The sequence below is a fragment of the Rattus norvegicus genome, chromosome 2 (genome assembly GCF_021556685.1).
Source record: "Rattus norvegicus strain SHRSP/BbbUtx chromosome 2, alternate assembly SHRSP_T2T, whole genome shotgun sequence".
NCBI lineage: Eukaryota > Metazoa > Chordata > Mammalia > Rodentia > Muridae > Rattus > Rattus norvegicus.
Window position 1 is genome coordinate 94773158 of NC_141535.1, and position 12202 is coordinate 94785359.

At 38.2% G+C, this 12202-nt stretch overlaps 1 long non-coding RNA gene across 1 annotated transcript in view; it reads left to right on the forward strand.

The window, feature by feature from the left end:
• Positions 1-379: 379 nt before the first annotated feature.
• Positions 380-12202, forward strand: part of LOC108349981 (uncharacterized) — a 91847-nt gene continuing 80024 nt past the window's right edge. The window contains exons 1-2 of the long non-coding RNA XR_015674349.1: positions 380-817; positions 4453-4543. This is a non-coding gene — a long non-coding RNA (uncharacterized LOC108349981). The remainder of the gene's footprint in view (positions 818-4452; positions 4544-12202) is intronic.

The following is a 12202-nucleotide window of genomic DNA, read 5'->3' on the forward strand; positions in this document are numbered from 1 at the left end:
TGTTCCAGCTGTTTTGCTGATAGGATTCACAATCTTTATCAGTCAGGAAACAAATCGAAAGCACAGGAAAGGCACAGAAAGAAGGGAGAGATACAAGCAGGGATACAAGGCTCGAGGTTTCAGTTAGGAAGAAGGCAAAACTATACTTCCATTTCACTAACCTGCCCTCTCCTCCTGGGCGCCAGGGGAGGGGTGGGGGGTGGGAGGGATTGTTTTTTTTTCATGTGGAACTGAGTCAAATCTATGTTTCTTGTAGATACTTTGGTGCAGATGCAGAAGCACAGTATTGTCTGGGGAATTGAGAATTGGATTTGTTTTTAGAAGCTTTTTTTCCTTTGCCAAGTTAAGTGCACCCCCCCCCCCGGAACCCCTGTTCTTCTTGTTCTGAGCTGTTTGCTGGCTGCTTAGCCACCTTTGTTAAGTGGCAGGCAGAGAGCAGTGCAAGGTCACCATTTCTATACCCAGAGCAACTGAAGTAATTATTTGGATGACAGCAAGAAACATTCTGTCGTCATTCGATTCCTTATCCGCCCTACTATTTTTTTATTGTTGAGGAAAGCCCTCAGTGACAAGCCTTTGCAACCTCACTCAGAAACCCCAGCAGGTGTGTTCTCTCTGGGGACTGCCTGCTACTCTCCCTGTCAACTTAAGTGGAAACTGCTTGTGCTGTGGCCAAACTGAAATGGAGACCTGTGGACAGCCTTCCTCACTACTCACAGCCACAGGGGAAATCAGCCCTGGTTTGTTTGTCTCAGGTAGCTGCCTGTCTGCAAACCAACACCACAGCACGCCTTAGAACAATTTAGAGCAGTCGATAGTAAGTACTGGGAACGGGGTGGGGGGAGGGGGATGTGTGTCCCTGGGGATGTGTGTCCAGGCAGCAAGTCTGCAGGAAGGAGCCCAGTCAGCACTCAAGCCCTGGCGATTAGCTCCTCAGTTGGGAGAGCAGTAAAATAGACTGGAATGAGCAGAGAGCCTAGGGTGTGGCAGCAGCCAACACAAAGGAGCACAGGGGCTGGGGCTGCAGCAGCCCTCTGTCTGCAGCATTTGCTTTTCTTCCTCTTTACCTGTCGTTTCCCATGCTGTTGCTGTCCATTAAATATTTTTCATGTGCATGAGTAAATATTCAGGAAGAAACAGTTGATTCGATATAAAATCGCTTTAATAACAAGCTGAATAGCATTAACATAGGGCACTAGTTGATTTGTTTTTTCTCCCCTTTTCTCAGATGTATTGTTTTTGTATTATTAGTTATTAAAATTATTTTGTTATTAATTAATATCAATATTTTATTAATAACACATCCATGATGGCCCATCACAAACTTCTCCCATAAAATATGTAAGCGTCCACAATTCTGTCCTACAGAATTGAGAGTTTCTAGGAATGCACTCACTTGCTGAAGAAAAAGGATGTCTAAAGTGTACACTATGCATTGAGATACAACTGATGCTCTCTCCTTGGTACAGGGGTCCACATACAGGATCTGAGTGAAGGTACTTGGTTTGTTCCCTATGCATGATCTGATGGCCTTGGCAGAACCATGTTCCTTCAGTAAGGAGAGCACTACATGGAAATAGTCCAGGAAGGAAGCAAGGTCTAGAACATAATGAGGTTGAGCTCTTATTGCTTGGATGATAAAGCCAGTTCCAAGAAGGGAGCAAAGTGATTTCATGGGAGCTGGTACTCCTTGAATTGGAGCTCCGGGAGCTCCTATCAGTCATTAAGGTTCTCCAAACTAGAGTACACAGCCCATGACCTCCATTTACACCCAGCCAAAGCCTGGTCAAAGAAATACTCCTATATGCTTTCCACCTGGCATGGGGTGGCAGGCCGGGCTTGAAGTGTGCAAGAAGAGATGACAGCATCAGTTGATGTTTTCCCATACAGGAGGAAAAGAGTTTTGCAGAAAAGAAAGAAAGGATCTGGGGAAGCTAAGCTCCCCACAGGGATCTGAGAGTGAAGCCTAATGGTGGAGGATGTGCTGAACATGTGGGTACCCTGTGTTCCATCCATCTCTCCAAGAGAACGTGTTGTGCTGGGAAGGCAGGGTCAGGGCCAAAAATTCCCAGGTAGAAAGTTTCTTCCAAAAGTGTAGAGAACAATTACCTGATGCCTTTTTATAGTTTAAGGAAGCAAGTTGATTACATAAAAGGACAACCCTTTAAAGTATTTTATATTGTTTTGCTTGTTTATTTATTAGTGCATATTAACTACATAAAATAGTGGGTTTTATCGTGACTTTTCTATACCAGCATGTAACACATTGGTCATGTCTACTCCTGGACTACTTAGTTCTCCTTTAGGATGCTGTGATGGCTGAGATTGGTTGTCACCTGACTAGAAGAAGACATACTTGATGCTAGTGAAACATACCTTTATGTGCCTGTAAGGATGCTTTTAAGGAAGAATGATATGTAGACAGTGACTGGAGGGGAAAGGCCTGCTCTGAATGTGGGAATCTGGATGCAAATGGCAGCGAGGAAGGCAGCATGGGAATACTAACCCCTTTCTTACTGCGGGAGTGTGCATGTGATTGCTTCCATGTCTGCTGAAATTCAGTTGCAACTTGTTCTGCTTATTAATGTGAACTCCATACCAGTGAATCCCCATGGATTTTCTAAGCTCAAAACATCAGACTGGGCCTGCTGAAGCTTCCTTCTTCTTGAATTGAGCAGCCACCACTTTTGCCACTTCTTCCACATGCCCATGGCCATTGTTGCAGCTACTAATCCAACAAGCCCCCTTCGTTATCTATATTTGTATGTATAACTCTATGTATAGCTGTATGCATATGTACATCTAAACCATCTATTTCTATCTATAATGGTATCACCTATATCTATCATCTGTTTGTCTGTCTGTCTATCTATCTATCTATCTATCTATCTATCTATCTATCTATCTATCTATCTATCTGTCAACTACCATCTCTCTATGTTGTTGGCTTGTGTTCATCTAGAGAACCCTGACTGATATACTCACCTGACCTTTCATAAAAGGTTATTTATGCTTCTATTGGAGTGCAAAATCAGTCCTCAGGTGTGAAAGGGAACTACCAAGAAGCCAGAAAAGTGAGGTTTCAGGGCCTCTTGGTCTCTGGATTACTCAGCAGAGGGAAAAATACCAGAGTGAGCCATGTCCCTTCAACAGCTTTGTCTTAAAAGATGAGGTTGCTGATATGCAGTGATGGATTCTGGTTTGCTCCTTCAGGGAAAAGGGACAAAGACTACAGAAAAGCGTGTTGAAGCCTATGTGTGCCACACTCATCTCACAGGCTTTCTAACCAAAGAGGCCAGTGCAATAGTGCAAACCAGAATTTGTCTTGCTATTTCTTTTCAAGGAGTTGGAAGCAAGTATCATCTATCTGCTTCCGTTTAAATTATAGCATATGTGATACCCTTAAATGATGCTCCACATATCCCCAAATAGAATATTAGATGACAAAATTAGACTACTTTTTTTGCAAGCTGTTAGAATTTCATTAGGCAGCTTTCTGTTTACTTCATACTTCTCACCAGAGATTGGGTATGTGACCTTATTTTCAATTCTATTAGTCCCTCATTTGTGAGCACTTAGGCCAGCACATTTCTCAGTCTCTCTTTGCTGCTGTTTTGCTTTCCTGATAGGAAGCCACATCTGTTATGTGTATCATGTAATTATGTATGACACTGCTTGGAGATTGTGGGTTTACTTGACAGGAGCACACCGATATGTTATCCTGCATGCACAAATGGAAGCATGAGATCAGTGTCTTGTTAAAGTCTAGTTCTTCCTTGCAATTAATCTTCTGTTTAAATAGTTGATATTTCCTTACTAATTATATTGAGTTAATTTGTCACTCGGAGCCTTTTCTCAAGGTGAACTGAGTTCATATTCATGCTCTGATTTTGTTTATAAAGTAGCTTGCTATTTATGGTCCATACCATAAAGTACTACTTTGATTTATTTGAATTTGAACTCACCCGTCCAGCTTGCAGAGAAAAACCAATAGTACAGCTTCTGAAAATTCACCTAACGCACACATCCATTTGGCTCATGTGGGCGCACATTTTATCTCGTCATTATATCTTTAATAATATGCAAAAGGCTTCAATATTTCTGATTGCATTCCACATTTTCTAGGTTCTTGAATATAATTTAGTCAATGATTATTAGAACAGTGAACATACGATTATTTTCTCTATAAGTAAGTGGGCTGTATTTCAAATCAATCTGATGAGGCTCCATTTAGGATGTTTAGACATTCTACCAGAAGAATATATAAGCTATTCTATTTGTGTAGTAGACCTTTTTTTGTAACACTGAAATGCCTCAGAGGGCATCACAACCTAGGAATCCATGAGGGCATTAGGGAATCTTAAAGGGACCAAGAGCAATTTTATTTTGAGTGTGAGTATTTGTCTGAATCCTGTAGTTTAACTTACCCTGGTTCCTTCACATGTCTTTTAGAGCAAGAAGCCAGTAGAGTTGAGAGATGATGTATCCATTTCTGTGAGTTTCTGATGGTGTCGTCCTGCTGTGAGGCAAAAAGTGAGAGAAGGTAAGTCGGACCCAGCACTCCTATGTTAGCCATCCCAAACAATAGTCTTTTGGTTCTGAACTGACCTTGATTGATTGTGTAGGAGGATAGGAGTCAGGAAAAAGAATAATCTACAACAGTCTTCATGTGAATTAAATGGTCAAGGACTATAAGAATGTATAAGGTGGTAAGTAATTTAAATAATTTTTCCTGATTCTACTTGCAGAATGGTAAAATCTTCTTTGGGAGGTTGGGAGTTTAAGGTCCAGTGAGGTGGAACACTGGAGAGAAAAAATAAGCTCAAATACATGAGAGTGATTTGTAAAGTCTATTGGGAAGACCAAACAGAACTGCTGTTATTATTCTGTCTAATTTCTTTCTTAATAATCTTCATACGTTTGTGGTTTTCTGATTCACATTAAACTCAAAGGCAATATTCTCTAGTTGATTTTCAGTGTAATTGAATTTTTATAAAGAGCAAGATTGCATAGTTACTTTGCATTTTAATAAAATGAAAGGTCTCAAATTCTTAATGTATTGCATGCAAAAGCAGTATAATTTCTTTGGAAATTTATGACTATGATCTTAAGGTATAATTTGAATAGCTCAGTTCTTTTAATGTCATAAGAACTTTGCATTATTTTGAAAAGGATCATTTGAAATCTCACTTTGGTCTTGTAAGCAATAAAACCCATTCTTCCTTAACTGTGTAGATATTATACTCTGCTAATTCAGAATACCTAGTTTCTGTAAATTACTGTTAATTGAGTTTTTCTTTAAAAATTAGTTGTGTTGTGAAAATTACAATTTAATGAAATGTGGATGGAAGTGCATAGAACCTATATACATTCGTTATTTAGCTTGAGTGATTTTTCCCACATTTGTGAGTTCGAAATCTTCAGAGTAAAAGGTTATACACCAAAGGCCACTGTATTATTGTTGTTATAGCAAAGAATAATACATAATATAAAGCACCATAAAGATGGGAACAACTTCTTCCAATATAGTCAATGCCTGACATAGTGCTAGTGACTATGAAGACTTCAGACCATCACCTTTTTATAGTTGTCAGCCTCACGCTTTCTGCTCGTGATCATTGGTATGAACAGGCTGTTTTAGTTTTGCATGAAAGTTACTGAGAGATGGGCTCACACCTTTCCTCTATTCCAGCCAGGGATGGGAGTTGCTCCCTGGCACATTTGTCAGTGGGCAGAAATCGTCCAAGTTTTTCAGTTGAAGAGATGCTATTGACATTTCAGAAATCAGATATAAGGTCTTCAATGCATATTTACCCTTGGATTTCTTTCCGCTTCCTCGCTGGATGTGTTAGAAGAAAGTCCTGAATTTCTGAGTTGATAGAAATGGATTTGTTAACACCGAGGTCATCTAAGTTGTCCTTTGTTAACCCATTTGCCATACCACCATCACTGAATGTGGATACAGTTGTGTTCTAGGGAGAGCAGACTTCTCTACATGGCTCTGCTTGACATTGCTCCTACTATAATGCTGATCTTTAACCTCCCCATGGGTGCTTAAGGAACTTTTCCTGTGCCACTTCTAATGAACTAGAGACATTCATGCAGGACACCAGAGTCTCTATTTCCAGAGAATAGGGAGTATATATTAAAACAATTTAGTTGTGGACACAAATTTCTAAAGGAGCAGGGAAATACTTTCATGGATATGAAATCTTTCCTTTATCATTTTTAGTGTAAGTGTATTTTCAGGTTAGTTATCTGCTCCTTACTCAGGGTGTAGCTTGTGTTCCAGACTTCCTTCTTCGGAAGTTTGTGTTCAGTTCTCCCAGTTTTCTGTCTCTTTGAATGTCATTTCATTTGTTCACACAACTACACACTGTAGCCAAGTCCAAGATTTCCTGTCATTCAGGAAAGTGTTTTCCCAAGCAGATCTATGGAAATGCAATATCAAAAGATCACTGAAGATATTTTCTGGGTGTGTGTTTCTATGGGCAAATTATTTTGGTTTGTTTTTTACTAGTCTTCTAAAGAGCTTTCAAGCGACAATGACAGAACAGTGATAGAAGTAATGACGAGAATAGTATTTCCCCAACTTATTTCAATAGTTATTTTCTCCACTGGAAGAATTTTAACCACAGTCAGATGAAAAGTCGCATGGAAGATTTACAGTTTTGATAGAGTCTATGGCTATAATTTAGGCATCCTATTTTTGCTCAATGGCTGAAATATTAAGTCAATAAAAATATTGTTAAGGAACTTACATTTATCCCACAAGAAGTTTGAAATTTTCTCAGTAGAGTTGGGGAGATAGCTCAGTGGAAAGAACTTGTTTTAGACCACAATATTGACATTAAAAAAAGCTGAATGTGGTCACACATGCCTACAAGCCTAGAACTATATGGATGGACACAGGGGGATCTCTAGGGCTTATGACAATTTAGATCCAGGTTCAGTAAAAGACCCTGCCTCAAAACAATGATGTAGAAAGTGATAAAGCAGGACAATTTTCTTCCTTCATTACCCTCTGTGTATGTATGACATAAGTGTACACACTAGTACATACATGTGTACATATATCATAGACATTAAATGCATCACACTCAAACATTCTCTCTATCAATGTCTAGCTCAAACACTCTCTCTCTCTCTCTCTCTCTCTCTCTCTCTCTCTCTCTCTCTGCAAAAATTGAAAGTACCTGCAAAATCAAGGTCTCTTAGAAATGTCATTGTGTGTTTCTAAGAAAGCCAGACAAAGCATTATCTCCTATAATATTGCTATTTATCTATGAAACTCTACATTATCTAAAAGTAAATCTCAAAGGATTAGAGAATACATGGAATACTTTTGGAAAATTACATAATGACCAAGGAAACTGAAACAAATCATCGATGTAATTATGGGATTGCAGGAAACTGGATCTAGGGAGGTCATGTTACCTGAGGTCAGTTTATTTCTACTGTCCAGAACCTTTTCTATGTATTACTTGTCCCAAAGCCCCATTTCCTCTCATTTTTGTTTAGTAATAGAAGACTTAAAATGGAGCAAGATTTATTCTATGTCTGAATGTAGAGAGAAAAACAGTCTGTGTAATGTTACATATATGAGATTAGCCAATAAAGCAATGCATGTGTTTCTATTTTTCATTCTTTATAAACATCATGAAAACCTTTGTGCTTATCAGTATGCTCAGAACTTTGAGTAGCTTTACTTGAGAAGATTTTAGTTAAAGTCTTCTTGATTTCTACGGTATAAATGAGAAACTTCTTTGGGCTGCAGTATTTTATTATCTGCAAAATGGAGAATAAGAATTTCTATAAGAAGTGGGGCTGGAGAAAGGGATCAATTGGTTAACTGCTTTGAGTTTAATTCCCAAAACCAGTATTTTAAGAAGCCAGGTGTGGTGTTGAACATTTGTAATTCCTGCACTGAGGAGGTAAAGCCAAATGGGTATGTGGGACTCATTGATCAACAAGCCAAGTCCAATGGGTAACTCCAGGATCCTGTGCCAAAAATAAAGTAGACAGCGCTCATGAAGAATATCAGTCAAGATTGTTCTCTGGCTGACACACACACACACACACACACACACACACACACACACACACACCTGCATGCACAGAATACATAGAACTGTAAATATGTCTTATGTGAATCTGCACTATGTAGTCGAGTCTCTCTGTTGTGGTAGATGTGTATAAATCTCTGCTTGCTTGCTATTCTAATTGCCATTTCCATTCAAGAAGGTTCTAGTCCAGAGATTAAAAATTAAAAAGTCAAGGTAAGAGGCAGTACGGAAGTGAGGCTGCACACTGACCGGTGGACCAAGAGGAATTGCTGACCTAAACACAGCTGATTTATTTTTTCTTGTCTGCATCGTGTGCTTTAACAAAACCATTTTCATAGAAAGATGCTGCAAGTTTGACCAAATTATGTTCCATCTTAAGACTTAGGGTAAAGGTCTGGAATATTAAATGTTGATTTGTGAAAATAAATTCTGTTAAAATAGCCTAGTTGCTTCAAAAAGCAAAAACAGTACAATCCTGCATAAAATTTGCAGAAGTACATTATGACTGTTATTTTTATGAGCATCTATTACAATTGTAATTTAACATGGCACACACACCATGTATATGCCCTATGTGTCACCAAAAGGCTTTTTATCACTTGACTTGAATTACTCAAGAACAGGTTTGCTTGTTTGTTTCTTGGTGGTGGTGGTGGTGGTGGTAAGACAGACTTCTCTTAAACAATTCCTATTTAACATAAGATCCTCCTTCTTCTGCCCTTGAAAGAGCAGACTGCCATTTTGTACAAATAGTCGTATGTCAGACACTAGCCTGGAGTTGACAGTCCATAAGAAAATGTGAACCCCTGTCCTGCAATTACAATGAACCAACTGTTGGGGATAGCTTGACTTGATTAGGGAAGGATATTGAAGAAGAGGAGGCTCTAATTCATTTACCCACCATCCAGCTATGAAGGCCAAGAACACACTGTGGCAGAGGTTGAGTGGGGGATGCTGTAAGCTATAATCAATTACTCACCACATAGCACTGAAAACTAACTTTCTCTTACACAAGTTTTACAATAAATTTTAAGTATAGTGGTATTTGAAACTGAATGTAAATATTTTGCTTCATATATATTATTTTGATCAAATTAATCAAGGTTAAGACATTTAATGAGATTATTTTACATTTCATATGTGATCACATTATTTCAATTAAAATTAGGATGAAACCTGAGCATGGCTACATCTGTGTTATTTTTTAAAATATATGTGAATTACTTAAGTGATTTTTGAGGCTTATTTAAACTCTATTCTTTGAAAGCTTTTGATGCAAAGCTTGTGATAAAATTGTCTTTGTAGACCCTATGTTTTATGTATACTATAAACTACATGATAATTCTGTGACATTTTATTTTTCATTTCAGAATATTAGTAACAAATTTTATGACCCCAATAGCATAAGAAATAATCCTAGGAATGACACATGAAGTATATTAAATCAAAGAGTTTCAGTTCAGAACAAAAAACTATCACCAGCATGGACAGAATGAGAGAATATATTTCCCAGCTATGTTTCAGATCAAAGGATCATACTACAATATATAAAGAGCAGTAAAAACCAACAAACAAACAAACAAACAAATATCAACAACAACCTCCTCAGTCTTGCAACAATAATGAGCCTATTTGAACTATATAGAAAGTTCCCCAAAGAAGAAACATAAATAACCAATAACTATTTTAAATGTTTAACATCCTTACTCATCAAAGAGATGAAAATTAAATTTACTTTTAGATTATATTTCACCATAGCCACAAGATTAATATCAGGAATACAACCAGCAAATGCTGGTAAGAATGTGTGAGAAGAGGAATTCTTATATACTGCTGGCAGTCATATAACCTGATGCAGCCACTGAGCAAATCACTACAGAAGCTTCTCCAAAAACAAAAATTATAATTATTATATGACCCAGTTATACTACTCCAGGGTAAATACAGGGCAGACAGTAAGTTCTACCACAGCAATACTTGCCACCTGTGTTTAAGGCTGCACCATTCAAAACAGCTACAAAATCAGACCAATTTAGATGCCCGTCAACAGATCATAGATAAAGACAGTCAGGTATACCCACAGTGGGATTTCATTCAGTCATAAAGAAGAATGAATTTGTGTCATTGACATTGATTGAAATGGAAACTATTGTGTTACACAAAATAAGTCAGACTCATGCAAACAAATACCACATATGAGGAAACTGGATTATATATATATATATATGTATATATATGTATATATATTTACATTCTACATATTATTTAAATACAATATTTACATTCTATATAATTTAATCTCATGTGTGTTTTATGCACATGTGCATGAGTAGAGTATATATATATGCACAACTGTGTTGGGATGTAGGCCATGAAACTAGAAAGAGGACTGTCTAATGGAAAGGAGTCTTTAAGGGGAATAAGAGGGCAATAGACAATATGCGACTTTTCCTGTTGGAGAAGTGGTGAGGTAGCAGAGGTGTGGGGGAGTGGGGAAGGATGGTCAAGAAGAATAGGCAGTTATGAAGATATCACAATGAAACCCATTACTCTGCACACTAATGGAAATACTAAAAAGAGAAATGTTTGGTTGGTGTTCCTTTTATTCACTAATGCTCTATAAATCAGAGTCGTTGGAGGCTAGAAAGGATAGCATGCATAGTTCTTCCTAAAGTGTGCATAACAGCACACTCCTATTTTGAACTAGACTACAGGTATTTTCAAAAGGGCATTACAAGCAGTAAAATTAATTATGCTGGACTATGCTGACTTGTCTTTGAAGCATTTTGCTCTGTCATGCTCTGCCCTTTGTTGCTGTTATTTGTGTTTTATGAGCTATTGTGGTTGTCATGGTTTACCATCTAGAGGCTGGGTTTTATATTGTGTGCCTTTTCCAGAAGAAAACATGAATATAAACCTTGTGTGGTGATTCAGAAAGAAAACATACTAGAGAGCCAATAAAAGCTCCCCGAATGTAAACTATGTGTTACCATGACTTCGATTTTAGCCTTTTCGTACTATCGTCAGGGAGTGGTCACCTCGGGTGACCTTGCTCTTGCTCTAATCGACTGCTACCTTGATAAAGAGTGTTCAGGGAATTAAGCACCTCCACCCTGTAGCATATTTTCTTTTTTGGTAGATATCCTTCTGTCAAAATGTACAAACATTCCACCTCCTTCAGAATCATTTCAGCTCTTATTTAACCTTCAAAGAAGATGTTTGAAATACAAGGAGAGAATGAAAATTGTTAAGGTCATGAGGACTGGATCGTGTATGACTGAGCTCAACGTTAAGACAGCTGGCCGCAGTGGTCCATACTGCCTTGATGATCTGTTGTTTTTAAGTCAATAACAGTAGTGTGACTTAGAAAAATAATATTCCCTTGCCTGTTTCTATTGTTTTAGACTCTTAACACATGAATGTCTGATTTGTAATCTTGTAAGCAGCAAGGGTCTTTAAATGAGATTGATTAAGCATTTCTTTTCATTTTTCTTTCCTAAAGCCTTCCCTCCAGGAGAGCTGTCAGAAATGGAATATTATTACTGAGGCTGCCAGTGGCTTCCATTAACTGGGCTGCACCTTGAGGTTTGCTAATGAGTCTAGGAGGTGTTTGCTGACATTGTTGATGACTTGAAAGCATGCTTTAATGATCTCTTTCCATTGATTGTGGATGCTTTCCTCATGCTCTGCTGGAACTATGCTGTATCCGTATTTTTCACTTGGAAATTTTCCTTTGTAAGTTTGTCTGTTTGCTTGACATTTTGTTGTTGCTAGTCATTCTGCTTTGGCAGGCAGCTAGGGTCAATTCGCTTTGCTGCATTTTATTTGGGGGAAGATGATTTATAGGTCTTTATATTGAGTTAAACTCCTCCCTTTCCCAGTATATTGCGGGTAAAAGCCCCTGATGCTGCAGTGGTTGCTAAGTTACTCTTTCAGAAGGAACAGCATGGTCTTGGATCACCTCTAAGTGCATCTTGTAATAGCAATGCAATGCCCTCCTTTTATTCAGGGGTTAGGCTACTGTTATTTATAAATATTTTGTACTGTTGGATGCAGTTTAGTGTTTGGCCATGTGAACTCGTTATTGTATCAAGCACTAAGTGACTCCCAATATACAAGCGGGTTTCCCCTTTGTG